The sequence below is a fragment of the Rissa tridactyla genome, chromosome W (genome assembly GCF_028500815.1).
Source record: "Rissa tridactyla isolate bRisTri1 chromosome W, bRisTri1.patW.cur.20221130, whole genome shotgun sequence".
NCBI lineage: Eukaryota > Metazoa > Chordata > Aves > Charadriiformes > Laridae > Rissa > Rissa tridactyla.
Genome location: NC_071496.1, coordinates 16900115 through 16926820, shown reverse-complemented (window position 1 = coordinate 16926820; position 26706 = coordinate 16900115).

Genomic DNA, 26706 nt, shown 5'->3' with positions numbered 1-26706 from the left:
TTTGTTGCAACACAGACTATAGCATCTGAGACACAAGACTCCAGTAGAAGGTGGCAAAAATCAACTGTAGATGCATGAGGTACTAAGCCGTTGTCTCATGACAGTTGTACTTTAGAGCCTCCTGTCTCAGTGAGAGTTGCCAGGCAATCTTTACCATGGAGGGGACACACAAAGATCCAAAGTTAAAGATGATTCTTAAAAGCACGCAATCTAAAACTGGAGTTCACAAGGCATAGAAACATAGGACCACCCACCCGAGAGATTCAGGCCTATGACATAAGGCTGTCCTGGTTTGGGGTGGAGCAGAGCCAACTTTCTGTTCAGTGAGAGAGGCTCTTGCTTATACTTGTTGCTGTGGCAACCAGGGTCAGCTGACTTGGTCGTTTACCCTGTGGAGGGGTCGCACCTGTGGGGAGGACCCCTGTGGGGTCGCACCTGTGGGGAGGAGGGGACAAGTGACCCAAAACTGACCAACAGGGTATTCCATCCCATCTGCCATGCTCAGTATAAAAGCTGAGGGAATCAAAGGGTCAGCTTGCTTCTTCAGTGGTTCTCTTTCTTCAATGACTGATATCTGAGGAGGACCCTGTCTGTTTGTCTGCCTTTTGATCCCAATTGGTGTGTTCTGGAATCTAGTTCCCATCTGTCGCTGAGTCCAGTCTGGGACTTCCCCAGTGCCTGCTGGTGACATCTCCCTGGGAACTTGATATGGTTTTGTATATGTTGTATCTATTTCACTATTTTCTTTTTATTTTATTATTAATATTTTATTGAAGTAGTTTATTTTTTTTTCTAAACTCATAACTCTCTTTATCTCTCTCCTTCCTCTCCTTGGAGCGAGAGGTGGGGGAGAGCATCTGTCATCTTGTCATTGGCCAACCTGTCCCAAACCGTGACAGACTAATTGGTGCCCAACGTGGGGCTCGCTGTGATGGATTCTATTACTAATTACACCTTTGGTTTCACCTGGGAAATGTTTGTTTTGCCCTTTAATGCTTATGCCAAAGAGCTAGGGGATGGATACCTTTTGGGCTGTTTAGAAAAATGACTGTTACTTTCAAAAGATCGTGTTTTTTGTTGCTGGTTCTCCTGAATATGTTGCAGGGGTGGTTTTGTGTTAAACATCAGTGCAGGAGTGGGTATTGTGTGCCATGTGCTGCTGCTACTCAGATCCCACGGGTCAATTCACAGCTGGCACAGGCACAAACCACTCCCCAAGCTACCCCTCCACTGGCACAGGCCACGCCTCTGCCCCATCTGTATCGGCACCAGCTGCTCCAGCCTTGACAACAAGCATTGTCACTACTCCAGCTGCTTCAACAATGAGAACTGCTGCTACTCAAATTCCATCAGAACGGGCACAAGTTGCCCCAGTGACCAGGAAGCAGAAAAGGAGATCAGCTCGTTCCCCTGCCCCTTACAACAAAGACCAGCTCAAGCCAGACAGCATGGGAGAGGTTCCTTCTAAAGCAGATCCAGGAGAAGGTCCTTCTCGGTCAGCGTCAACACAGGAGGAGGACTCGGATGCAGAGATAATCGTTAAACCCTTGTCTATGAAGGATTTGTGAAATATGAGGAAGGACTTTGGTCGTCAAGAAGGGGAGACACTTATCTCCTGGTTGCTCCAATGCTGGGAGCTCCAATGGGGCTGATACAGAATCACAGAATGATAGGGGTTGGAAGGGGGACCTCTGGAGATCATCTAGTCCAACCCCCCTGCCAGAGAAGGGTCACCCAGAGCAGGTTGCACAGGAATGCGTCCAGGGGACTTTTGAATGTCTCCAGAGACGGAGATTCCACCACCTCTCTGGGCAGCCTGTTCCTGTGCTCTGCCACCCTCAAAGTAAAGAAGTTCCTCCTCATGTTTAGCCGGAACTTCCTATGCTCAAGTTTGTGCCCATTACCTCTTGTCCTGTCCCCGGGCACCGCTGAAAAGAGCCTGGCCCCATCCTCCTGACACCCACCCTTTAAGTATTTATAAGCAGTGATAAGATCCCCCTTCAGTCTTCTCTTCTCCAGACTAAAAAGACCCAAGCCCCTCAGACTTTCCGCATAAGAGAGATGTTCCAGTCCCCTAATCATCTTGGTAGTTCTTTGCTGCACCCTCTCCAGCAGTTCCCTGTCCTTCTTGAACCAGGGAGCCCAGAACTGGACACAGTACTCCAGATGCGGCCTCACCAGGCGTGGCAGTGTGCTCTTCCCTGCCCCGGCTCCTGCTCAAGCCGTAACCATCAGTGGGAGTTGTGATGAGTTGCACCTGGACTTTTGGGGGATGGCTGGCAACACAGTCAAAACACTGTCTGGAGTGGGGGCCTAGATATTTTGTTCCCATGCAAATATGACTATAGGCCAATTATCTTACTCTATAAATAGTGGACAGCCCAAGAGCCCTTTGCGCTCTCCTGCACGGCAGTGGGCTGCATGCCAGGATCTCCCCTTGAGTGGGGACGCTCGCTTAAGGTTCTGCTCCTTGAGGTTGAGAGATTCCTTGCCGCAACAGATTCTCGGTAAGTGACTAATAGCATGCTAAACTTTGAAATCTTAGCTAAGTGATATAAAGGATTGATTGCATATATGTAATCCTTTAGACATAAACCATTGACCAAGTCTGGGACTAGGATTGGATCCAGCCGCACCTAGACTCCTCTCTCAGAAGGAGTTTAGAAAGCAAGGGGGGTCCTTTCTGAACCTCGTGACTCAACGGGAGGGTCTCCCTGACAGCTTGTCTGACCCTGGCCTCTATGCAGTAAATAATCAAGTGTACCTTGCCATCGAATCTCATAAAACACTGTCGCATTCACTAACTTTGTTAAATCACTGTTTTATATTAATAAATCTCTCACTACTACTCTCTTACGAGTGAAGTTAATCGCTCCGCCCGCGACACCAGGGCAGAGTAGAGGGGGAGGATGACCTCCCTCGACCTGCTTGCCACACTCTTCTCGATGCACCCCAGGGTGCCATTGGCCGCCTTGGCCACAAGGGCACATTGCTGGCTTGTGGTCATCCTGTTGTCCACCAGGACTCCCAGGTCTCTTTCCACAGGGCTGCTCTCCAGCAGGTCAGCCCCCAACCTGTACTGGTGCCTGGGGTTATTCCTCCCCAGGTGCAGCACCCTACACCTGCCCTTGCTGAATTTCATAAGATTCCTCTCTGCCCAACTCTCCAGCCTGTCCAGGTCTTGCTGCATGACAGCATAGCCTTCCGGTGTGTCAGCCACCCCTCCCAGTTTTGTGTCATCAGCAAAGTTGCTGAGGGTGCACTCTATCCCCTCATCCAGGTCATTGATGAATATATTGAAGAGGACTGGACCCAGTACTGACCCCTGGGGAACACCACTCGTCACTGACCTCCAGCTAGACTCTGTGCCCCTAATCAGGACCCTCTGAGCTCTGTCTTTCAGCCAGTTTTCTATCCACCCCACTGTCCATTCAACTAACCCACACTTCCTAAGCTTCCCTATGAGGATGCTGTGGGAGATGGTGTCGAAAGCCTTGCTGAAGTCAAGGCAGACAACATCCACTGCCCTCCCCTCATCTGTCCATCCAATCATGCAAGCCATCGTAGAAGGCTATCAGATTAGTCAGGCATGATTTCCCCTTGGTGAATCCATGTTGAGTACTTCTGATAGCTTTCTTTTCCTCCACATGCTTAGAGACGACGCCCAGAACGAGCTGTTCCATCATCTTTCCAGGGATGGAGGTGAGGCTGACCGGCCTGTAGTTTCCTGGGTTCTCCTTCCTGCCCCCCTTGAAGACCGGAGTGGCATTGGCTTTCCTCCAGTCCTCAGGCACCTCGCCTGTTCTCCAGGGCCTCTCAAAGAAGATGGAGAGCGGCCCAGCAATGACCTCTGCCAGCTCCCTCAACACTCGCGGGTGCATCCCATCAGGACCCATGGACTTGTGGATATCCAGTTTACTTAACTGATCTCTAACTTGATCCTCCTCAACCAAGGGGAAGCCTTCCTTCGTCCAGACTTTCCCTGTTACTTTCTCCAAAGTCTGGGACTCCTGAGGGCTGGCCTGAGCAGTAAAGACCAAAGCAAAGAAGGCATTCAGTAACTCCGCCTTCTCTGCGTCCTCTGTCACCGTGGCACCTGTCTCATTCAACAGCGGGCCCGCATTTTCTCTAGTTTTCCTTTTGCCTCCGATATACTTGAAGAAACCCTTCCTGTTGACCTTGACATCCCTTGCCAGGTTTAATTCCAAGGAGGCCTTGGCTTTCCTCGTTTCGTCCCTGCATACTCTGACGGCATTCTTGTAATCTTCCCAAGGGGTCAGTCCCTTCTTCCACATGCTGTAAGCTTCCTTCTTCCACTTGAGCTTTTTCAGAAGCTCCCTGCTCAACCATGCAGGTCTCCTGCTTCCCTTGCCTGATTTCTTGCTCTTAGGGATGCACCCATCCTGAGCTTGGAAAAAGTGGTATTTGAATATCAACCAGCTCTCTTGAGCCCTCCTACCTTCCAGAGCCCCAGCCCGTGGGATCTCTCCAAGCAGTTTCTTGAAGGGGTCAAAGTTAGCCCTCCTGAAGTCCAAGGCTGCAATCCTACTTGTTGTTTTGTGCGTAGTACCCATGATCCTGAACTCTATCTTTTCGTGATCACTACAGCCAAGGCTGCCCCCAACCTTAATGTCCTCCACCAGTCCCTCTGTGTTTGTCAGTACTAGGTCCAGTAGTACTCCTCTCCTTGTTGGCTCCTGCACCACCTGAGTCAAAAAGTTATCACTCTACCACACTGGAGGAACCTCCTGGACTGTACGTGCCTGGCTGTGTAGCCTTCCCAGCAGATATCAGGGTGATTGAAGTCCCCCATGAGAACCAAGGCCTGTGACTGCGAGGCTACTTTCAGCTGTCTGGAGAAGGCCTCATCAGCTTCCCCATCCTGATCAGGTGGCCTGTAATAAACACCCACAACAGTGTCCCTCATATTAGCCTGCCCCTTGATCCTTACCCACAAGCTCTCAACTCTCTCTTCATCCACCCCCAGGGAGAGCTCAATACATTCCCGTTGTTCTCTCACATAAAGAGCAACTCCACCACCTCACCTTGCTGGCCTGTCTTTCCTGAAAAGGACATAGCCATCCATGACAGCGTTCCAGTCATGTGAGCTATCCCACCACGTCTCAGTAATTGCAATGAGATCGTGGCCCTGCGACCGCGCACAGCTCTCCAGCTCTTCCTGCTTATTCCCCATGCTGCGTGCATTGGTGTATAAGCATTTCAGAGAAGGAGTTGTGTGTGTAGTTTTCACCCTTGAGGGGTGGTAGGCCTTCTGGTTCTCAAAAATACTAGCACGCTGCCCCACAAGTGCTGAGCTACTACACCCAGGCACCTCTCTAGCAAGCCCAGTTACATCCCCATCCCCCTTCGAATCAAGTTTAAAGCTCTCTCAATGAGCTCTGATAACTCTTGTCCTAGGACCCTTTTCCCCCTGCGAGATAAGCTATTCCCGTCCATTACCAGCAGGCCCAGTGTCTTGTAAATCAAGCCGTGGTTAAAGAACCCAAAGTCCTGCTGGTAGCACCAGGCTCGGAGCCAGGCATTGATCTGCTGGCTCCTCCTGTTTACCCCCTCATCATTCCCCGCAACCGGAGGGATAGAGGAGAACACGACTTGTGCTCCCGATCCCTTGACCAGTCGTCCCAAGGTCCTGAAATCTCTCTTCATTGCCCTCGGACTTCTTCTCGCTACTTCGTCACTGCCTACCTGAAAGATCAAAAGGGGATAATAATCTGGGGGCCGTACTAGGGAAGGAAGCTGCTTCTTTACATCATTAACCTGGGCCCCAGGGAGGCGGCAGACCTCCCTATGTAGTGGGTCCGGTCTGCATATCGGGCCTTCCGCTCCCTTCAGTAGCGAGTTGCCTATGCCAATGACCTGTCTTTTATTCTTTACCGCAGAGGTTTTGATGCGGGGGGGTGGTCCGACTAGACCTCAATGACACCTCCAAGCTGGAAGAACTATCATCCTCATCGTTGTCCAGTTCCCCTTGCAGAGCAATGTACCTGTTACGCAACGGCATCTGGGAAGGTGGGGTAGTCGCTGGGCAGACTCGACTGCGGTGCCTGTTGCGCCGGGCAGGAACTTCTTGCCATTGCCCCCTGTCACCACATTCAGTCGGGTGGAGAGAGGACAGGGAGTTCACCGTAGCAGGGGCTCTGTCTGCCTGCTGGGATTCTATCCATAGACTTAGAAGGTAGAGAGGCTAAGCAGTTGGGAAACCTGGCCAGAGATGGAGGTATTGATAAAGCGATTGGGAAGAAGATAAACGCTCTCGGTCTCTGGAGGCGACTGCTTTCAGCTATAAAGGGCAGGTATCCCTTCAAGGATGATATCGAATGCCGTCCAAGCAAATGGACTGGCATGGAAAAAGGTATCAAGTACCTGAGGGAACTGGCTGTGAGAGAGGTGATTTATGGTGACTGGTGAGTAAATGTAGACCCTGACGAAATGCCATGCAAACGATCTTTGCTAAGGAAGTTTGTGCAGAGTGCACCATCAATGTATTCCCACACGTTGTCAACAATGGTCTGGGGAGGATCCGATGCACCAACTGTAAATGAAGTGGCTAACAAGGTACGGCAGTATGAAGGCAGTCTCTCTCGTCCCCTTACTGTGGCAGCCGTGGAAAAACTGTCTGAGAAAACTGAGAAAATGTCTGAGGAAAGAGAGAAAATGACCAAGACAATGGCCGAGCAAAATGAGGAAATGGCTAAGAAAAACGATAAACTGTTTAGAAAATTGTTTGGAAAATTGTCCGGGATGGAGAAAGAATCCCACTCTTCCCCTGAACGAATCCATGCTGCCGTCATTAAGAAAAGGCGCCCTCCTACAAAACCGACTCAAGAGAAATAGGACCCGCTCCGAGATTTCCTGTGGAACTCTGTGGATTTCCTCTGCAACTATGGAGAGGACATGAATAAGTGGGATAAAAAACCTACCCCGGCCCTACAGGCACAAGTGCTTGTTGCAAGGTAAAGCAGATGGAAGGAAGAATTCTTGCAGGAGGGTGGCTGCTCCAGTCCATGATAAGCGGTTCTCCGGTCTGGGTAGGAACTCATCTGCTAATTGTAGATGTTGTCCTCAACATTAGAGGGGCCCTGCCTCCAGCCAGGAGGAGGAGAGGGACAACCGAGTTTATTGGACTCTGTGGATTCGATGGCCTGGCACATTAGAGCCACAAAAGTATAAAGCCCTGGTGGACACTGGTGCACCCCATTGCCATTGAATCACAGAGGGGCAGAATCCGTCACTATTGCTGGAGTGACAGGGGGATCTCAAGAGCTGAGTGTATTGGAGGCCGAAGTGAGCCTAACTGGGAATAAATGGGAGAAGCACCCCATTGTGACTGGCCCAAATGCTCCGCGCATCCTTGGCATAGACTACCTCAAGAAAGGGCATTTCAAAGACCCGAAAGGGTATCGGTGGCCTTTGGTATAGCAGCTGTAGAGACTGAGGGCATTACACAGCTGTCTACCTTACCTGGCCTTTCAGATGACCCTTCTGTGGTGGGACTGCTGAAGGTTAAAGAACAGCAGGTGCCAGTGGCTGCTGCCACAGTGCATAGATGACAGTATCGCACCAACCGAGAGTCCCTGATTCCCATCCAGAACCTGATTCGTTGGCTAGAAACCCAAGGAGTGATCAGCAAGACTCGCTCACCCTTTGTCCTGGTTCCGGCGGGGATAGGGTTAATTTTCTGCAGGCTCCAGCAGGGACACGGGTATTCCATCCCATGTGAGCCATGCCCACTCTGAGCTGTCGGGGGAGGGGGGCAGGAAGTCACGGCTTGGAGCGGGCTGGGGCATCCCGGCTCAGGTCGGTGAGCGGCGGTTCCGTAATCGTGTTTGTATATTCCTCTATCCGTGCTATTGTTGTTGTTTTCTTGTTTCCTTTTGCTGTTCTGTTAAATTGCCTTTGTCTCAACCCATGAGTTTTGCCTTTTTCTTCTGATTCTTTCCCGTATTGGGAAAGCTCGAGAGAGTGGCACGTGGTTCTTTGTTGCCGTCTGAGGCCAAACCACGACACCCTTTAACAGCCCTATATGGCCAGTGCAAAAGTCTGATGGAGAGTGGCGGCTAACTGTAGGCTATCGTGGCCTGAATGAAGTCACAGCACCACTGAGTGCTGCTGTGCCAGACATGCTAGAACTGCGGTACGAACTGGAGTCCAAGGCAGACAAGTGGTATGCTACAACTGACATCATTGCTAATGCGTTTTTCTCTATTCCTTTAGCAGCAGAGTGCAGGCCACAGTTTGCTTTCACCTGGAGAGGCATCCAGTGCACCTGGAATCGACTGCCCCAGGGGTGGAAACACAGCCCTACTATTTGCCATGGACTGATCCAGACTGCACTGGAGAAGGGTGGAGCTCCAGAACACCTGCAATACAGTGATGACATCATTGTGTGGGGTAATACAGCACAAGAAGTTTTCAAGTAAGGTAAGAAAATAAACGAGATTCTTCTGAAAGCAAGTTTTGCTGTAAAAAGAGGAAAGGTCAAGGGACCTGCATGAGACATGCAGTTCTTGGGAATTAAGTGGCAAGATGGTCGTCGTCAGGTCCCAATGGATGTGATTAACAAAATAATATCTATGTCCCCACCTACTAACAAAAAGGAACCACAAGCCTTCTTAGGCATTGTGGGTTTCTGGAGACTGCATATTCCAGGTTATAGTCAGATTGTGAAACCTCTCTATGAAGTGACTCGAAAGAAAAATGAGTTTACGTGGGGTCCTGAGCCTTTGAGCAAATTAAACAAGAGATTGCGCATGCAGTAGCCCTTGGACCAGTCCGAACAGGACCAGGACATTAAAAATGTGCTCTACACTGCAGCTGGGGACAATGGCCCTACCTGGAGCCTCTGGCAGAAAGCACCAGGGGAGACTCGAGGTCGACCCCTAGGATTCTGGAGTCAGGGATACAAAGGCTCCGAGGCCAACTATACTCCAACTGAGAAAGAGATCTTGGCAGCATATGAAGGAGTTAGAGCTGCTTCAGAAGTGGTTGGCACTGAAGCACAGCTCCTCCTGCCACCCCGATTACCAGTACTGGGCTGGATGTTCAAGGGTACGGTTCCTTCTACTCATCATGCCACCGATGCTACCTGGAGTAAGTGGGTTGCCTTAATCACAGAGTGAGCTCGAATAGGAAACCCAAATCGTCCAGGAATTGTAGAAGTGATCACAAACTGTCACGAAGGCAAAGACTCTCAGATATGAACTCTCAGATAATGAGAAACAGTATGCTCTGTTCACTGATGGGTCTTGTCGTATTGTAGGAAAGCATCGAAGGTGGAAAGCTGCTGTGTGGAGTCCTACACGACGAGTTGCAGAAGCGGCTGAAGGAGAAGGTGAATCGAGTCAATTTGCAGAGGTAAAAGCCATCCAGCTGGCCCTAGGCATTGCTGAATGAGAAAAGTGGCCAGTGCTCTATCTCTGTACTGACTCATGGATGGAGGCAAATGCTCTGTGGGGGTGGTTAAAGCAGTGGAAGCAGAGCGACTGGCGGTGCAAAGGTAAACCCGTCTGGGCTGCTGAATTATGGCAAGATATTGCTGACCGGCTAGGGAAACTAGTCATGAAGGTACGCCATGTAGATGCCCACATACCCCATGAGTCGGGCCACTGAGGAACATCAAAACAATCAGCAAGTGGACCAGGCTGCTAAGATTTCCCAGACAGGTTTGGACTGGGAACATAAGGGTGAGCTATTTTTAGCTCAGTGGGCCCATGACACTTCAGGTCATCAAGGAAGGGATGCAACATATAAATGGGCCCGTGACCGAGGGGTGGATTTAACCATCCCTATCGATGGTTATCGACGCTATCGTGCAGGTTATCCACGATCGTGAAACGTGTGCCAAAATCAAGCAAGCTAAACAGTTAAAACCTTTGTGGTATGGGGGACAATGGTTAAAATATAAGTATGGGGAGGCCTGGCAAATTGACTATATCACACTCCCTCAAACACGCTACGCGCTTACAATGGTGGAAGCAAGCACTGGATGGTTGGAAACCTATGCCGTGTCCCATGCCACTGCCTGGAATACCATCCTGGGCCTTGAGAAGGAAGTCTTGTGGCGACATGGCACTCCAGAAAGAATTAAGTCGGACAACGGGACTCATTTCAAAAACAATCTTATAAGTACTTGGGCAAAAGTACGTGGCATTGAGCGGGTATATCATATCCCCTATCATGCACCAGCTTCTGGGAAAACTGAGCGATACAATGGACTATTAAAAACCACCCTGAAAGCAATGGGGGGTGGAACCTTCAAAAATTGGGCCAAGCATTTAGCACAGGCCACCTGGTTAGTTAACACCAGGGGCTCCATCAATCGAGCTGGTCCTGCTCAATCAGACCTTTTACGTACTGTAGAAGGGGATAAGGTCCCTGTGGTGCATGAAAGGAATATATTGGAGAAAACTGTTTGGGTTGTTCCTGCCTCGGGCAAAGGCAAAACCATTTCTGGGACTGTTTTTGCTCAGGGACCTGGATGTACTTGGTGGGTGATGCTGGAGAATGGAGAAATTCAGTGTATACCTCAAGGAAATTTAACCCTCAGTGAGAATACTCAATCCCGAGTCTGCTATAATCGATGAAATTCTGCAATTATGAACTAAATGGACTTAACAAACTTTTGTGTATAAAGATAAATCATAAATGACTGATCTGTGTATATATATGTGTGTATGTATATATTTGACCTTTTTATTTTATTATTAATATTTTATTAAAGTAGTTTAGTTTTTTCTAAACTCATAAATCTCTTTATCTCCCTCCTTGGAGCGAGAGGTGGGGGAGAGCCTCTGTCGTCTTGTCGTTGGCCAACCTGGCCCAAACCGTGACAAAGGTCTACTTAGAAATTTCATGCTTTGCTTAGCTGTAGATTTCCAGAGTAGTTTGTAGTATAATCAAACAACTATCTGATTCAAAGAGGGATTGAGGAAGTAGTGACACATCACATGCATTCCTCAATGAGTGGTGACCAGTGAAACTACAAAGAACATGCAAGTCAGTCTGAGAATGTAAAAGAGAAAACCTACTCCTAAAAGAGAATAAAGAACCTCCTCAGTAGTAAAATATGACTGTCTGGGAGCTTAGAGAGAAACTTGCTTCATCTGAATAGAGGCTAAGCCCTCGAGCTACTAATACCAAGGGCAGCAATTAGTGCAGCTCCCTCCTGGTCAGTGCCGCAATGACAAGGTGACCAGTACTACCTACTATCTTCATCGCACTACTGTGGCTTTTCCTTCCCTTGATTTCTTAAGATTGCGCAATTTATCAGCTTCTTCAACACAGGACAGGAAAACATGGGGTCCTTTGTGATGCCTTTTTTTTTTTTTAAACACTTCCCTTCCTCATCAGTATCAAAGTAATTAAAGAGTTTGGGAGACTTGTATAGGATACCAAGGCCAACTTTGCACCAAAAGGCTGTTAAGAAGGATTGCTATGAAATATAAGTTTCTAGCTTGGAGGAAGCTTAACAGAAAATGAAGATAATCAGTCATAAAGAAAAATGAGTGGCACCAGAGATACAAACATCCAATTCTTGTTAGGGACTACTTGGAATGCTGATCTCATTCAAACATGCTCCCTAACTTATTTTAAATTTCTTACGTATTTATATTCTGTTTGCAATTTTTGTCACTGCACAAAGGTCCCTTTTGTATAAGTTCATATTCAGGTCGTGTTCGGTGAGGCTTCATAGCCATCAGAGACAGAACGTTGTCCTTCTGCCAATGTGGTTTTGTCCCAAGCTGCAAGAAGGCTGAAGTAGCCATTGTAAGGGATCTTTGCCTTTTTTATTACTAGCAGAAAGGAAGATTTCAGCCAGGCAAGGATATAATTTTATTTTTCTATGCACAAAGAGGGAATTGGTTTGCTGTAAATAATGATAAGCTAATGTTACTAATTACTTTTGCACTTTTTATTTGAAGGACAAAATATCATTTTACAAAGAAGAGCCTGAACGCAAGTTGCAAGTATTGGACAAGCTAAAAAATCAAGTGTCAATATGGACATATCCTTGATGCGTTTAAAATCATGCAGGCATACAAGAGCTGATACATGAGCTAGGACTGTTAATCCAAAACAGTATTCCACCTTCTGTATATGGCTACAAGCTTATATAGTAGCACAGAATCACCACATACACTGTTAATTCACAAGACTGTTGCTCAGAAACTGGAATAAACAAGAAACAGGAGTGCTAAAATTCCATGTGTGGCTGGCTGTCCTCTGCGTACGTCTTTAGGACAGGCTTTTCTGCAGTTTGGATCCCTTGCCACACTATACCATTTACAGACGATTATGTCCTTTCTTAAACTGCTGCAGCTGCACTGAAGCTCAAGTACAACTGTTAGCATCCATAGGCAAAAAAAAAACGGAGCATAAAGTAAGCCCATAGCAGAGCTGAAGGACGCACCAAAAACATCTTGGTCCCCATCGGAGATAAGGCTAGAACATCCACTGTGACCATCTGGGCTGATCTGTTTTGTCATAGAAGTCCCAGAGATTTCCTGAACTACTGCTGAGTTCAACTAGAATATGTCTTTTAAGACAGACATCTCTTGAGGTTAAAACTACTAGAGATGGAAAACCCATTATAATTTTCATCAAACTGTTCCAATGGTTAATTGCTTATTATTTAGGGAAAATTGGAACACTCGATTCTAGTCTGATTTTGTTCAGCTTCAACATCCAGTAATCAGATCCTGTTATGTCTTTGTCGGCTAGAAGGAAAAGCCGGGTATTAAGTTTCTATTTCATTGCAGATACTTTTGAACTGCAGTCAATACACTTTTCTGTTTGATAAACCCAAAAGAAAAACTTCCTTGCATCACGCCTCATGAATCAATGATTTTTCTGGCTCTTCTCTCAACCTTTTCTGTCTATATTGTGGGTTGACCTTGGCTGGCCACCAGGTGCCCACCAAAGCTGCTCTATCACTTCCCTCCTCAGTAGGACAGGGGAGAGAAAATGTAACGAAAGGCTCGTGGGTTGAGATAAGGACAGGGAGATCACTCACCAATTACCGTCACGGGCAAACCAGACTCGACTTGGGGAAATTAATTTAATTTAATTTATTACCAATCAAATCAGAGTAGGACAATGAGAAATAAGAATAAATCTAAAACCACCTTCCCCCCACCCCTCCCTTCCCAGGCTCAACTTCACTCCCAAATTCTCTACCTCCTCCCCCGGAGCGGCGCAGGGGGACGGGGAATGGGGGTTGCGGTCAGTTCATAACGTATTGTCTCTGCCGCTCCTTCCTCCTCACGCTCTTCCCCTGCTCCAGCGTGGGGTCCCACCTCTGGGAGACAGTCCTCCACGAACTGCTCCAGCGTGGGTCCTTTCCATGGGGTGCAGTCCTTCAGGAATGGACTGCTCCAGCGTGAGTCCCCCCACGGGCTCACAAGTCCTGCCAGCAAACCTGCTCCACCGTGGGCTCCTCTCTCTCCACGGGTTCACAGGTCCTGCCAGGAGCCTGCTCCAGCGCAGACTCTCCATGGGGTCACAGCTTCCTTCAGGGTACATCCACCTGCTCCAGTGTGGGGTCCTCCACGGGCTGCAGGTGGATATCTGCTCCACTGTGGACCTCCACGGGCTGCAGAGGCACAGCCTGCCTCACTATGGTCTTCACCACAGGCTGCAGGGGAATCTCTGCTCCGGCGCCTGGAGCACCTCCTCCCCCTCCTTCTTCACTGACCTTGGTGTCTGCAGAGTTGTTTCTCTCACATATTCTCACTCCTCTCTCCCAGCTGCTGTTGCGCAGAAGTTATTTCCCCCTTCTTAAATATGTTATCACAGAGGCGCTACCACTGTTGCTGATTGGCTCGGCCTTGGCCAGCAGCAGGTCCATCTTGGAGCTGGCTGGCACTGGCTCTGTCGGACATAGGGGAAGCTTCTGGCATCTTCTCACAGAAGCCACCCCTGTAGCCCCTCCACTACCAAACCCATGCCACACAAACCCAATACACATCCCCACTGAACTGAAAGACAAAATTTCAGGAAGGGAGAAAAAATAACAGGATTTTTTCTGCAAGGCATGATTTTTGGTAAAGATATGTGGATGTAGGACCTGGCTGGCTTGAGAGCTCTAAAAACCTGCGTGTAGGTAAGTAAGGTAAAAAGCAGAGTGCAGATCTTTTAGCAGTTGCTGGCAAATGCTTATGTGAACAATTGTCAATGACCATACAGAAATCCAATTTTCAAAGACTTAGCATTCGGTTGAAGTAAACCCAAAATTCACAAGGACATGCGTGGCATGCAACCATGATTTAAATAGAAATGATCGTGATCCCTCTCTGATTTTTATTTTACATTGCCACCAATGCACCTAACGCTTCTGAAGCAGGTTTTGTTTTCTAGCTGCTGCTCACCCAGCTTAGCCTGAAGCGGCACAGATGTCTCCCAGAAAGCTATCAGATTCAGTGGGAGAAGCTTTCCAGATCATCTCAGATGTATCTGAACCGCAGGAGGAACTTGGGAAAGCAAGCAGGCTGGGGTGCTTGGGGGACACAAGCCTTCCAGATGCAGAGTGTCCCAGGGGCGTACAGCAACCACTCTCAGAGAGGAAGTGGCAAATCAAAGACATTTCCCTAAATTGGCTTACTTAGCCTCCTAAAATGAAGGTGAGGAGAAGATTGGACTACTTTTGATAAAAACAAAATGTGAATGTCTTCCACTCAAATCAAACACTTCCACTGTTTGATTATTCTTTAGAAGGGGACTCTGCACCCTTCTAAAGAATAATCAAACTTTCAAAACAAAACAGACTCTGCGATCCCTTTTCATCTTTTAATGGTCTCCTCACCTGCCAATCTGCTTAGCATAGTCTAATTTGTTTAGGGCTAAATAATGCACCACTTTCTTCACAGGAGTGGTACATATTTAGGCAAAGTTGTTGTTTGACAGCCAGACTCAATAGGACAAAAATATTGACAGGCCACTGACAAGGCTGAGGATTTTCTGGAATTCTCCAAGCCAGAGACCAGCTCCCCATTGCATTTTTAGCACTATATTTCACTTTAACAAAACAAAGAGAAAAAGAAACAAGCTCCCTATCCCCAAAATGTCTCCACCCACGCCAATAAACGTCCTTGTGCTGATGATGCTTAGACTAGGAATTCATGTATCATTATATTTCAAAGACGCACTTTAAGTATTTACACGTTACAACTTCCCGAGTAATACAGACTGTACTTGTCTAGAGCTGTTTCTGCAGTACATTTTTTCAACAGTCAATTACTCCATACTTGCCTCAACACAATTTGTGGAAAATGTCATGAGAACTGCATTAGCCCCGGTTTCTACAAGATGTCATCAGAATCAAAATAAAAATTCATTAAACAAATATACAATATCTCTATGCCGGTTTTGTGTACCACTTCTGGTTCTATACCATGCACAAGTTCCACATTTCTATTTCATTAGTATCTGTAATATTAATAAAACGATAGTCTTAAGACCCAGTAAATATGTAAAAGTGTGGAAAATGATGTTACAATACCTGTGACTTAGACATGAGAAATCTCAAAATTGTTTTGTATAAAGGAATGGAGAAAAGCATTTAATAAAAACAGGAGATTATTAAAAGCATCAAATCAGTTACTGTATTTCCTTACTTTTGATATCATGGACTAAACAGTGTCACAGTTCTCCGATGAGACAACGTAGGAACAGTCTGTGCTTCATTGATGCATTTCAGGTTTATTGTTATTTTTAATGTTGGAAAGGGTGAAAGAAGGAAGATGAGGTGAATCTAACAATTGTAACGATTAAAATAATACTGCTGTTCTGGAAAGAAGAATAATGCTGTGTTCATCAGTGAGAACCTGCAAGTGAAACCGGTCTTCGCTTGCTATTCAAGCCAGACAGAGAGAGACACAAAACAGACACAGCAGTTTGTTTAGGAACATCAGCAAGGCAAGTTTACCATCATTTTAGTGTCCCTTTTAGAACTTGGAAAACCCAAAGCACAGCATTAGCATTTAAAGAATCCATTCAGTTTTAGCGGAAAGAAGTGGGGAGAGTCCAAGCACTAGTCAAGGGCTTTGCCCAACAAGTATGAAAAGGCTAAATGTAGTGTAGAGGAAAAAGTGCCAACTGCAATGTAACCCACCCCTGGTCCTGCAGTAGAGTGGGCACCGAGAAGAAACAAGCACGCCGGGAAAGAAGAGCAGAAATGCTTAGGGTATTGTGAATTTGCACAAGCTGTCCAGCGAAGGCAAAGACAGGCCGGATCTCACATCCCATCTGATTAAGATGAAACCGACACTGCTCCTTTCCAGTCATCTGTTATACACGTCCCCTCAGCACCAACGCTTGCCCGGCACGCTGGGTGCTATACAATCAACTAAATGACTGTCCACACGCCTAAAGCACTTACAGTGTGAGTCCTGGAGCTACGCTGTTATCAAAGCATTAATAAAATGAAGAAGCAGGTCTGATGCCTATCACAGCCATCCTAAGGAATTTTTTTTAAAAGGAGCATGCAGAACAGTTTATTTTCAGCCTTACTTCATTCAAACTTTGATAAAGGCTAAAAAAAAGTTGCACATATACACTGCAAATTTTGCCAGAAATATTCATCTTCTGGCTGGGCCAGCTGAGGGGTTGGGACATTGTGAGTAATGCAAGCAAATCATAACTGAACCTATAACTACAGTGACTGAAGTTGTGACAGATACCACATAACTGTGCCAGCTGATAGCAACTAAGCAGGTGATAAAGCTCCTGTCTGCTGTGTAAACCCTGATCATGTTGTATTCCCTTAAGTTTCCCCCCTTCACCCTCCTTTCACTAAAAACTATTGCACCATGTCATAAATGTAGAACGTCTATAGGATAGGATATATAGCTGGCATTTTGGTATTTGTGCAGTCTGTGATGTCCAAATTTGATCTTGTCCCACAGATTGTTATACTACAAAACACTATAGTGACATGGTGGATTGGAGTTTGGCTTGAGTAAGGACCACAGGATGTAGCCGGTGCCCCAGCCTGGCGTTCTCGCCTTTGCTTTGGTCTCTAGGTATGAAAAGACCTGCAAACTGGTGCAAGATAAGCATTCTTATGCAATAAAAGTATCTTCCTTCTCTTTTTGATTAGAGATTTTTAGAAGAACACTCCTCACAGAACAAAAAATAAAATATATATAGTATAAAACTAGTGCTGTAGAGATAAGTGTTTCTTTAGTATTTAAAACCAACAAAACCAAGTTAAATCACCACAGAATTTAAATTCCTCCCAATTTCAGTACTTCCTGCTTTGCCTGCACTGCAGGCACTGATGCTACAGAGCAGTAGTAGCACCCATTTAGGATCAGGTATGCTTGTCTTATGTATTGTAAGCACCATCTTCTAACAACAATGCAAATTAATTAGAAAAGCTAATATACTCTGTTTTAAGAGAAAAAAATGGCTTGGTTCTGCATCACTGAAATATGAGACTTAGCCTAAGTACTCCTTTAATAAATACATTGTTTAAATATAGGTGTTCTGGTCTGGATCATATTAATCATTAATTAATCATTAATATGATGAATAGTAATCATATTAATGGATTCAGGTTTAGTGTATCAGCTTACCAACATTTCAGCAGCAAGATCTGGTCTAAATCACCAAATAATTTCCATTTGTGAACAATCAATCAGTTTCATGATACCTAATATAGAGAAAAGCTTCTTAAAACTTTTTTTTTTGAGAGAGAGTCCTGACAGAAGATCCACAGGACAACAGGTATAGCTATTCTACTAAGGTTTGGCTTTTGACTTTTTTTTTTTTTTTTCTCCTGACAGAAGCAAAGAAGGCAAACCTGAAGAATTCCTTCCCCCCCCCCCCCCCCCCAACATCAGTGTATTGGATCTGGCTGGGATGGAGTTAACTTTCCCCATAGCAGCCCTCATAGTGCTGTGCTTTGTATTTGTAGCTAGAAAGGTGTTGATAACATGCCAGTGTTTTGGCTACTGCTGAGCAGTGCTCCCCAGCATCAAGGCTGCCTCTCCAACATCCCCTCACCCCTAAAGGCCAGTAGGCTGGGGGGGATGGGCAAGAGCTTGGGAGGGGACATAGCCAGGACAGCTGACCCAAACTGACCAAAGGGATATTCCATATCATATGATGCCTGCTCAGCAATAAAAGCTAAGAGAAAGGAGGAGGAGAGGGGGCATTCGTTATTAAGCCGTTTGTCTTCCGGAGCAACTGCTACGTGTACTGAGGCCCTACTTCCCAGGAAGTGGCTGGACGTCGCCTGCTGATGGAAAGTAGAGAATTCCTTTGCTTCTGCCCACGGCCTTTGCTTTTCTTTATTAAAATGCCTTTATCTCGACCCACGAGTTCTTTTTCATCTTATTTTGTCCCCCCTTGTCCTGTTGAGGAGGGGAGTGATAGAGCGGCTTGGTAGGCACCTGGTGTCCAGCCAAGGTCAATCCACCATAACCAGTTTTGTTGGTAATGAAACTGGAATTTTATAAATAAAATATTAAAAAAAGATGCACAAGTTGATTGTGCATCAAGCTAGTGTTGAATCAATGTTGAATCAATGCACAAGCTAGTGTTGGCATGCTTCCTACGACCCACTGTCATTTAAAAGGTTTCCTATTTAATAAACAGGTGGTGGTTGGTTTGTGCTAGATTCCAGGCCCACCTCATCTTTGAATGTTGAAACAATGTGGATATCAAGCAATGTAGGATCATAGAATCATTTAGGTTGAAAAAGACCTTTAAGATCATTGAGTCCAACCGTTAACCTAGCACTGCCAAGTCCACCACTAAACCATGTCCCTGAGCACCACATCTACAAGTCTTTTAAATACCTCCAGGGATGGTGACTCAACTGCTTCCCTGGGCAGCCTGTTCCAATGCTTGACAACCCTTTTGGTGAAGAAATTTTTCCTAATATCCAATCTAAACCTCCCCTGACGCAACTTGAGGCCATTTCCTCTCATCTTATCGCTTGTTACTTGGGAGAAGAGACTGACACCCACCTCGCTGCAACCTCCTTTCAGGTAGTCGTAGAGAGCGATAAGGTCTCCCCTCAGCCTCCTTTTCTCCAGGCTAAACAACCCCAGTTCCCTCAGCCGCTCCTCATAAGACACGTGCTCTAGACCTTTCACCAGCTTCGTTGCTCTTCTTCGGACATGCCCCAGCATCTCAGTGTCTACACCTACGCTACACCTACACACTACAGTGTAGTGAGGGGCCCAAAACTGAACACGGTACTTGAGGTGGGGCCTCACCAGTGCCGAGTACAGGGGGACGATCACTTCCCTAGTCCTGCTGGCCACGCTATTCCTGATACAAGCCAGGTTGCTATTGGCCACCTTGGCCTCCTGGGCACACTGCTGGCTCATATTCAGCCGGCAGTCGACCAACACACTCCCAGGTCCTTTTCTGCCAGGCAGCTTTCCAGATACTCTTCCCCAAGCCTGTAGCGTTGCATGGGGTTGTTGTGACCCAAGCTCAGGACCTGACACTTGGCCTTGTTGAACCTCATATCATTGGCCTCGGCCCATTGATCCAGCCTGTCCAGATCCCTCTGTAGAGCCTTCCTGCCCTCAAGCAGATCAACACTCCTGCCCAACTTGGTGCTGTCTGCAAACTTACTGAGAGTGCACTCGATCCCCTCATCCAGGTCGTTGATAAAGATATTAAACAGAACCGGCCCCAATACGGAGCCCTGGGGAACACCGCTCATGACTGGCCGCCAACTGGATTTAACTCCATTCACCACCACTCTCTGGGCCTGGCCCTCCAGCCAATTTTTAACCCAGTGTAGAGTACTCCCTTCCAAGCCATGGGCAGCCAGTTTCTCCAGGAGAACGCTGTGGGAAACCGTGTCAAAGACTTTACTAAAGTGCAGGTAAACAACGCGCACAGCCTTTCCCTCATCCACCAAGAGGATGAGGGCCTTTCCCTCAACCACCAAGCAAGAGCACCAACCTTAAAGGAATGCTGCTCATCTCCTCGTTGTTTTTTTTTTCTTGTATCTAAACCATTACAGCAAACCCTTGATCTAGCTCTGTGACTGCTTTAACTCTTGAGTTGTTTGTTTACTCTGCTTTTTAACCTTATAACTCAGCAGCAATGCTCTGAGAACTTTCTTAAGGAGAGGTGCATGTACTGCTTTTAAGGGTAGCTGCTGCTAATGTATGTGACTGGGTCAGGGGAGAGCTGTGCTGGCAGAAACTAAATCAAGTTCTCCAGGCACAAAGAACAACTACTTGAGTGCAACAGCATGATAATGAGAAAGCAGCACAGTTGCACCGTTCAAGCTAAATGACATATAGAAAGTAAACTCTTGCACAAATGGACCAAGGGAATGTTGTATAATTCAGCTTGTTCATTTGCTGAGAGTAAATTTACTCGTCTTGATGAGCAAAACAAAAGGTTTTATTACAACTTTCAAAATTGGCAACAGATTATTTTTTTTTTACTTTGGTTTACAAACTGTCATGAATCTATCAGTCTAAAACCAACCGTAGAAACTGCTTTTTTCTTTAATTTAAAGAGTATTTCTAATATGATGTGCTACCTCTTTTAAAGTGTGTGCTATTGAACACTTTGGGAGGCTTCCTGGAGAAAAGAGGTATTATCCTAGCTGAGTTACATGATCTCAAACAAAATAACATTTTTGTGTTTAACACTTCGTTTGGAGCTTTAACTGATACAGAATATTTAAAATGAAAATAATTAAATTCACCGATTAGAATAAATTATTATACTCATTGAAGTATGTTTATTTTTTTAAATCTTGTTCTGTTCTCTGCCAGTCATAAAAGCTTACAAAAATAGCGTGGTTCTGAGTTACAGCAGAGTTGAGCGCATAGGCTGCTTTTACAAAGGATAAGATGCAATGTGTTCATTGAACAATGGAAAAAAAGGTGGCTGTAACCAATTTTAAATTGCTTTCTAAGTCCTTTACACTGTTTTTAAATTACTCTGCAATTATTCAAGATAATTTAAAAGATGATTTAAAGATGACTTTAAGTTGAGCTTACATGAATTACACGTGCTGTGAGGCATATACTGCTAATGTGGAACCTACTGAAAGCTGATAAGTGATTGCAGAATTTAAACCTAATTTTTACTGAAACCAGAAATGGTTGGAGTCCGATTTGTAGAGTACTTAATACCTAAGTCTGTGGACAAATGTATAGCTCAACAGTAGTTACGCAGCTAATCACTTGGTGCATGTTTGTATTTGTTGGCACTAAAATGTCTTTAAAAAAACCCAAACAGGTCCTCATTGGTTTCTTTCAAGAAATAACTGCTCCAAGAAGAATGAGCTTTAACAAGAGATTTTTAAACAAAAATAAATCTTTCCCTTTTCTTTTGAGCTTTTCAAATCTTTTGGCAGGCATTAACCACTTCTGATTGTGTGTTTTCTGGCAGCTGAATTTAAGCTTTAGAATTTTTGGACAGTTATCAATATAGTTTAGACCATTGTCTCCTTGGTTTTGTTTAGTGGTGGTGTTTTGTGTGGTTGGTTGTGTGTGGTGTTTGTTGTTTGTGGGGTGTGTTTTTTGTAGGTGGGTGAGTTGTTTGTCTGTATCCAGGGAGAAAACTAGTTCACCACCACTCTCTGGGCCCGGTCTTCCAGCCAGTTTTTTACTCAGCGATGAGTACGCCCATCCAAGCCACGAGCAGCCAGTTTCTCCAGGAGAATGCTGTGGGAAACCGTTGTTGCGTGAAAAGGGGCAAAGCGGTTTTGGCAGAAAATAAACCCCCTTGCGTTCTAACACTCCTCACCGAGGTGGGAGGCTAGGTGCGGCTAGGTTTAAATTCTGAGTGATGCCCAATTCACCACTATCAGTCCAATCGCATTAAATATATTAAACTGTTATGATTCCGGATGCACTAATAGTGGACTGCACCTTCAGTCTAGTCATGCTCATGAACTAGCACGGCCACTCTCGAGTCTTTGGTCGCGTTCAGTGAGAAACCAAAACGACTAGCTACTTAAAAAAGTGCAGTTTATTTAAACGACAGATATACAGGTTCTTAGGATTGCCGGTGATAAATACACTGTCTGCAAAGCACGTGCAAATGAAAGTATTGCTACATATACAAAACGCGCGACAAAGTTATAAACGATACAGCCTGGCTCTAAATGTAGGAAAGAGAGTCTCTAGAGAAATTTCTAAGTTTCCCGAGAAAGCACTCGGTATAATCTAAGTCTTACCCAAAGGCGTCCCTATGGGGGGGAAGAGAGGCTCAGCCCGTCGACTGATCCCAGAAGTCAGTGATGGAATTCTTTATGATGGTGTCTTCCCTGGGTATCCCCCCTCTCTCGGGCTATTTTTATACTAGTTGTTATCTTCAAGGTGGAGTTTGAGTGACTTTAGTCATACATACTTTTATCATGATTGGTGTAAATTTCTCTCGCTTCACAATTAAAGGTATAGTTGACGAGAAATTCAGGGCGCAGACTCAAGGAGGAGTGGTCGCACCTTGGAGGCGGGTAGCCTTTGGGATGGAGGTGTGTTTTGGTATTATAATGACATTATAATGAGCAAAGTTCGCACAAAGGACAGCATTTCATCAAAATTTGACAAAATGTTGGCTCTGAGCATCTAGCGGGCAGCTAATTGGCAGCTTATCTGTTTCATGGTATCATCCCATTCCCGTATCCGCTATACATCATAAGGTAAAGCCACGGAATAATTGCATCCCGTCCCGTACCTCATGTAGCTTATCAGGGAACCACAGGTGTTGTGTCCTTCATGCCAGCTGCGGCTATTTTCTACCTCAGAAGCTTCTTGATTTTATACTTTTCCTTAATGTGTGAACAATGCTGTACTTTTGTATTTTTTAGCCAATTTAGTATTTATTCCACAACCGTGTCAAAGGCTTTACTAAAATCCAGGTAAACCTCATGCACTAAGCGGGTCACCTTGTCATAGAAGGAGATGAGTTTAGTCAAGCAGGACCTGCCTTTCATAAACCCATGCTGACTGGGCCTGATCACCTGGTTGCCCTGTATATGCCATGTGACGGCACTCAGGACGATCTGTTCCATAACCTTCCCAGGCACCGAGGTCAGACTGACAGGCCTGTAGTTCCCCGGATCCTCCTTCCGGCCCTTCTTGTAGATGGGTGCCACATTTGCTAACCTCCAGTCAACTGGGACCTCCCCGGTTTAGCCAGGACTGCTGATACATGATGGAAAGTGGCTTGGTGAGCACTTCCGCCAGCTCCCTCAGTACCTTTGGGTGGATCCCATCTGGCCCCATAGACTTGTGTATGTCTAAGTGGTGTAGCAGGTCGCTAACCATTTCCCCTTGGATTATGGGGGCTTCATTCTGCTTCCCGTCCCTGTCTTCCAGCTCAGGGGGGCTGGGAACCCGGAGAACAGCTGGTCTTACTACTAAAGACTGAGGCAAAGAAGGCATTAAATACCTGTCCTGGTTTGAGCGACACAGGACTAATTTCTCTTCTAATGATAGGGAAAACTCCGCTTTTGGAAGACTCTAGTGTCTGAATTTGTGAAAATATTCACTTTCTAGCCAGCTAGGCTATGTGTCATTCAAGGTCTCGGTGTTTTCGAGCCTTGCCAGGTGCGGGGATGAGGAGGAGTGAGACCTGGGCACTTGACCCAGGCTGGCCAGCAGGATTATTTCATACCATGAACATCGCATTCAATATAAATTAGAAAGTTTGCTGAGGAGTTCTCTCTCTTCCTCGATGGCAGCAGTCCAGAGAACTTCTTGTCCCGGTGACGGACCCCTGAGGCCTTCCCTTCCTCCCGAAGCCGTAGCACTCGCAGTGTCCGACATTTGCTGTCCACTGCTGGGAGTGCACAGCTTCCTACTGATATAATTGGCTGAGTATAATCCTTGTATATTTTATATTGGTATCGGGATCAATACTGGTTCTTTAGTGTTATTAATGTTAATTATTTAGTCTTATCCTATTAAATCTATTTATATTTCAACCCTCGTGTTTCCTTGTTTTTTCCCCGATTCCCCTTCCTGGGTGGGGAGGGGTCATCGAGTGATAGAATAATTGTCTAAATGACAACAAATTGTTGTGGGTTTCTCAAACCATAAGAGTACCTCAGCCTTTTCCTCATCCTTTGTCACTATGTTTCCCCCTGCATCCAATAAAGGATGGAGATTCTCCTTAGCCCTCCTTTTGTTGTTCATGTATTTTTTATTGTCTTGTACAGCAGTAGCCAGATTAAGTTCTAGTTGGGCCTTGGTCCTTCTAATTTTCTCCCTTCATAACCTCACGACCTCCTTGTAGTCCTCCCGAGTTCCCCGCTCCTTCTTCCAAAGGCCATAAACTCTCCTTTTTCCCCTGAGTTCCAGACAAAGCACTCTGTTCAGCCAGGACGGTCTTCTTCCCCAGTGGCTCATCTTTTGGCACATGGGAATGGCCTGTTCCCACGCCGTTAGCACTTCCTTCTTGAAGAATGTCCAGCCTTCCTGGACTCCTTTGCCCTTCAGGACTGCCTCCCAAGGGACTCTGTCAAACAGGCCCCTAAACAGACCAAAGTCTGCCCTCCGGAAGTCCAAGGTAGCATTTCTGCTAACCACATTCCTTACTTCTCCAAGAATCAAAAACTCTATTATTTCGTGATCGCTGTGCCCAAGACAGCCTCCGACCATCACATCACCCACAAGTCCTTTTCTGTTCGCAAACAACAGGCCCAGTGGGGCGCCTTCCCTAGTTGGCTCCCTCACCAGCTGTGTCAGGAAGTTATCCTCAACACCCTCCAGGAACCTCCTAGACTGTTTCCTCTCTGCTGTATTGTATTTCAAGACATCTGGCAAGTTGAAGTCCCCCATGAGAACAAGGGCTAGCGATTGTGAGACTTCTCCCAGCTGTTTATAGAATATTTCATCTGTCTCTTCATCCTGGTCGTGTGGTCTATAACAGACTCTCACCGTGATATCTGCCTTGTTGGCCTTCACCCTGATTCTTACCCATAAACACTTGACCCTTTCATTACCATCGTTAAGCTCTAGACAGTCATAACACTCCCTGACTTACAGGGCTACCCCACCACTCCATACCTTACAGTGCCAGAGTGTCTCAGTGTCTTTTGTCTCTTACATATACACATATATATATATTTATGAAACAGTTATATGGTCCTTTTCTCAAATTTGAAGATCACTGACATCCACCTAGCTGTGCAATCACAGTAGTGAGTGAAAAATGAGATTGATCTGTTTGGTGTATATGAGAAACTAGTACATACTCTATTGTCCCAAACAGAAATATTTTAATAATACGTTTCTCACTCCATCATTTGGTCTTACCCTTCTGGAGTCCTGTTTCGCCAGAAACACAGTGGGATGCAGAGCAAGGTGTCCAGGGACCAGGGACTTCTCTTAAAGACCAAGTACACAAGCAGTTCATTCTGAAGAAATGGAAAGCACCTATCTGCAGTGGCTAGCCAAGGATCTGAGTTCACCCCTTCTGGTGGTCTGTTGGGGCTTGTAGGGTGTACGGTGTCTGGCTGCATCCTGGCACACTGCAGAAGACAGCTTACACAGTTGGGCTCACATTGAGATCCTTTGCATGATCAGCATCAAAGCATTCACAATTCTGCACCAAGTTTCACATTTTATTTCATTTCTCAGTTCTCTATTTTTATTTTTATTTTCTTAATTTGGCAACTAAACTTAAAGGTGGGAATGGGGGAGCCCACAGGAGCTGTGAAGTTGACACGGAAACTGGGGAAGTGACTAGAGCAGGTATGGGGGCAAGGGAGGGAGGCTGAGGAGCTGTGGGAGTTGTTGGAGCAGCCAAGGAAGGAACAATGAAAAAAACTCCAGCAGGGAAACCATAGCCAAGAAGATGGGTGGGGAGCGATGAAGAGGAGAAAGAGAGGTAACATCAAACAGGCAGAGCTACAAACCATTTGGTCTTATATGTCCTCTGACACCCTTGCTAAGATAAGCAGAATAGTTCAGATGGCTGACTATACACCTAGGAAGGTCCAAGGTACTCTCATCGTATGGTGCACACACTCCTAATGAAAGCCTAGGGCCGTTCGTTATTAGCTTGTTCCTGTAAAACATACAAGATGCGCACTGACAAATTAATATTGCACCCTGAAGTTGGAGAATTTTCTGACTTTTAGTATTTGGTCTCTCAATCCCAACATTACTCTTACTTCATGCATGTATACATTCAAACACGCCTAAGGAAACTTAAGCAGAACTACTACAACTTATTGAAAAGTCATATTCTTAGGTTGTCATCAGAGTGCCATGTTAAATCTTTGACTTGCTTAGGAAACTAGAAATGTGTTAAAAATGCATTCAGACTTAATTAGATGTGGTATTCCTGTTATAAAGGACAAACCTCAGATCGATCCGCTCACATGAAAATACCAAATGTGATATCTTTTTAAATTTTTCTTTTTTAAAAATATCCTCTTAAATATGTTTCTTTTATCCCATCTGTTGCGTGAAAAGGGGCAAAGCGGTTTTGGCAGAAAATAAACCCCCTTCCGTTCTAACACTCCTCACCGAGGTGGGAGGCTAGGCGTGGCTAGGTTTAAATTCTGAGTGATGCCCAATTCAGCACTATCAGCCTGATCGCGTTTAATATGTATTAAACTATTACGATTTGGATACACTAATAGTGGACTGCACCTTCAGTCTAGTCGTGCTCATGACTAGCACGGCCACTCTCGAGTCTTTGGTCGCGTTCAGTGAGAAACCAAAACGACTAGCTACTTAA